Here is a 4,180-nt window from a genome sequence, read left to right as displayed (position 1 = left end):
AATCCCAATCTTTTCTTAGGAAAAAAATAGGATTCGAAGATCAAACCAATTAATCCCTTGACCTTCCTTTATCTTAGTAAAGGTTAACAAAGTGGAATTAAGATTCAATTCTCATCATCATTGATAAGGATAGCTAGGATAGGACCTCTAATTTCTCATACCTTGCCAAAAGCTTATTTACAGTTATCTATTTATTTTACTTGCCATTTAAATTACTTGTTCTTCATTTACTTTAATTGTTGATTAAACTATTCCCTCCTCATTCTCAAAACCCCAATTTACAATCTCCATAACCAATAATAAGAACATACTTCCCTGCAATTCCTTGAAAAGACGACCCGAGATTTGAATACTTCGGTTATCAATTTATTTAGGGGTTTGTTACTTGTGACAACCAAAACGTTTGTATGAAAGGACTTTTGAAGGTTTAGAAACCATATTTGCAACGAGGATTTATCCGCAAATTTCTAGACCACGCAAAAGTTCTCTCATCAAGTTGCCAATAAACGGCAATTACCTAACCAACCAGCCCGTCAAACCGGCAACACCGAAAGGCCTAAGAAAATGTAAAGAGAGGGAACATCTGGGAAATTATTTAAGCCATTTCCCCAGGTGGATAAGTTCACCAACTACACCCCTTAACTGCGCCCATCGTTGAGGTCTATCAACAGATTGCGGAAAAGGGCATATTGGCCAAACCAAGGCAGCTTAAGGATAGGACCAGAGGAAACAAAAGCCTTTACTATGATTACTACAAAGGTTTTAGCCACAAAATGCAAGACTGTTTTGATTTGAAAGATGCTTTAGAGCAAGCCATTCGAGAAGGAAAGCTAGCAAAGTTTTCACAGTTAATCCAGGAACCAAGAAAGAGAGAAAGAGAACGATCCAAGAAAGATCAGAGTCGAACTATGAAGCCCAGGCAAGAGCTCCCCGAGAACACAGACACCGCTATAATAGTGGTGATAAATGTAGTGGTTGGAAGAGATGTACCACCTAAGTCAAAGTCAGTGGCGAAGAAGGATACCAAAGTGCCACGACCTTTTTGAGGACCTGACAATGGTAATCACGGCGAGGATCAGGACAGGCCTGGTCAAACGGATCTTAGTGGCCACAGGGTCAGACTCGAACATCATGTTCCAGAATGTGTTCGATGCCCTAGTCAAGGAGAGTGAGCTCAAAAGCCACCATCATATGGTCGTAGGATTGGGAGACAATTACATTAAGCCTGACGAGTCTGTCACACTCCTAATCTGCATTGGGTCTGGGGAGAGCAGGAAGTCGGCGATGGCAGAGTTCGTGGTCCTGAGGATTCCACAGCGTGCAACGTCATCCTGGGCAGGAGAACTATAACTAGCTGTCAGCCATCGTTTGCACAAAGCTCCTTACAATAAAATTTGTGACGGACAATGGATCTATAGGGTTAATCCGGGGAGACCTGGAAACAGCAGTTGTCTGTGACAATGCCAGCCTATCACTCAGAAAGAAATCAAAGGAAGCAGCTAGAGTGTTTCTAGCAGACTTGGATGCGAGAGTTGATGAGAAGCTGAGGCCAGAGCTACAAGGAGACCTAGAAAAATTCTGGGTAGGGGACACAGAGGATAAATTTACGTTCGTAAATGATAAGCGGATATTTTATACGCTTTTTGGCATCACTTTCATATAGGTTTTAGTAGTTTTTATTTAGTTTTTATTAAGTTTTTATAGGTTTTAGTGTTAAATTCACATTTTTGGATTCTACTATGAGTTTTTGTGTTTTTGGACAATTTCAAGTATTTTCTGGCTGAAATTGAGAAGATGGAGCAGAAGTCTGATTCAGAGACAGAGAAAGCACTGCAGATGCTGTCTAGATCTGACCTGCCTGTATTCGGAAGAGCTTTTATGCAGTTACAAAAGTCCAAATGGAGTGCTCTCAACGGCTATGGAAAGCTGACTTTCAGAGCTTTCCAGCAATATATAATAGTCCATACTTTGTTTTGGATTAGAAGGCCCAAAACTGGCATCCAACGCCAGCCTCCTGGCCCCTTCCAAGCGTCCAGCGCCCAAAGAGCAGAGCCCAGCGTCCAAAGGCCAAGAGAGGACTCCCTAGCTGACACTCCACGCCCAAGAAGCCTCATAGCACGTGGATCTCATCAAAGCTCAGCCAAAACACTCACCAAGTGGGCTCCAGAAGTAGATTTTAGCACTAAATAGACTGTTTTACCCTTACTAGTCATCTGTTTAGTATTTAAAGTGTATTTTACATAATCATTCGAACAGATCATACACCATACACATTTTACCATTGTATTTTCTTATCATTATGAGTTTCTAAACCTCCTAGGTTGAGGGGAGGAGCCCTGCTGAGTCCTATGAATTAATAAAAGTACTACTGTTTCTCTTCGATCTGTGTTTGATTAATTCTAAGATGTATATTCGTTCTTCATCACCATGAATGCGTTGAACTGGCATAAGGTTATCACATTTTACATGGGTTCAGAGTGCGTCTTTCATCGGACAATGATGAACTGCCAGCTTGAATATACGTCTCTCAGATGGCTAATCCACAATTTCGTTGGGAACTACTCGAGACATTAGTTCAGCCAATTTCTGGGGAGATTAGAGTCTCTGTGGTAGAGGCTAGAACCAAAGATACAGCATTCTTTGATCCGGAAGATTCGACCTTGTCTATGGTGTTTTGAGTAGGATCATGAAAGAGAATGGACTATATGCGCTTCACCCTCAAGTAAAGATGGATCCACACTAAACCTGGGGTTCAGATCTAGAGAAGTATTGGCAGCTGCTCAAACCAGTGTCAATCACATACAGCCTACTATTGAAGAAATCACTCACAAGCAAAGAGAGCAGTAATGACGGAGTTAATTCAGAAAGGCTAAGCAACTCCCATCCTCAACTCTATTCCCATTATTGATTCCATTTATTTTCTTATCCCTATTCCTATTCTTATAATTAAACATTGTAATTCCATCTTTCAAATCAACAACCTTTTGATCTGCCTGACTAAGACCTACATGATAACCATAGCTTGCTTCAAACCACAATCCTCGTGGGATCAACCCTGACACGCTCAGGTATTACTTGGACAACCCAGTGTACTTGCTGGTACAGTTGTACGAAGGTGTGGGGATTCGTGCACTAGTAAACCAAAATCTCCCCCATGAATTGGAGAAACCCCTCATGGAAGCTATTAGGGCAAATAGAGACCTTTTTGCTTGGACTCCAGCCGATATGCTAGGGGTAAACCCCAACTTCGTGTCACACCGCTTGGCCGTAAAATCAGAAGCCAAACCAGTTGCACAACGTAGGAGGAAAATGTCACTAGAAAAAGATGACGAGGTAGCTAGGCAGACAACTAGCTTGTTGGAAGCCGATTTCATTAGGGAACTCGACTACTCAACATGGATCTCAAATGTGATACATGTAAATAAAGCAAATGGGAAGTGGAGGATGTGCGTCAACTACTCAGATCTTAATAAGGCGTGCCCCAAAGATTCATTCTCTCTTCCCAACTTGATGCCCTGGTAGACGCAACAGCGGGATACCAGCTTCTGAGCTTCATGGATGCTTACTCAGGGTATAACTAGATCCTGATGCATGGACTTGACGAAGAAAAAGAGGCGTTTATAATGCCTACAGGGACATATTGCTACAAAGGCATGCTATTTTGGCTAAGAAATACGAGGGCCACCTACTAAAGATTAATGAACAAAGTCTTCAAAGACCATATGGGTAAGTCAGTAGAGGTTTATGTGGCTGACATACTGGTAAAGACGGCTTAACCAAGTAATTTGGTAATCGACTTAAAAGTTGTCTTTGACTCACTTCGGAGACGCAATATGAGGTTGGACCCCCTGAAGTGCGCTTTCGCCATGGAAGCAGAAAAATTCCTTGGATTCATGATCACACAAAGAGGAGTAGAGGCCAACATGGAGAAGTGTGAAGCCGTTCTCCGAATGACAAATCCTGGGTGTGTGAAGGATGTTCAAAGGCTGGCAGGGAGGCTAACAGCTTTGTCATGGTTCTTCGACGCGTCGGCAGCAAAGGCGCTAGCCTCCTTTAACCTAATAAAGAAGGAGATGGCCTTCGAGTGGACCTCAGCTTGTGAAGAAGCTTTCAATCACTTCAAGAGGATCTTGTCAGAGCCACCAATACTCGGTAAGCCAAAGGAGAGAGAGGCCCTGTA

The sequence above is a fragment of the Arachis ipaensis genome, chromosome B9, assembly GCF_059453495.1.
Source record: "Arachis ipaensis isolate K30076 ecotype BB chromosome B9, ASM5945349v1, whole genome shotgun sequence".
Lineage (NCBI taxonomy): Eukaryota > Viridiplantae > Streptophyta > Magnoliopsida > Fabales > Fabaceae > Arachis > Arachis ipaensis.
The sequence above is the reverse complement of the archived record's forward strand: the minus strand, read 5'-3'. Positions refer to the sequence as shown.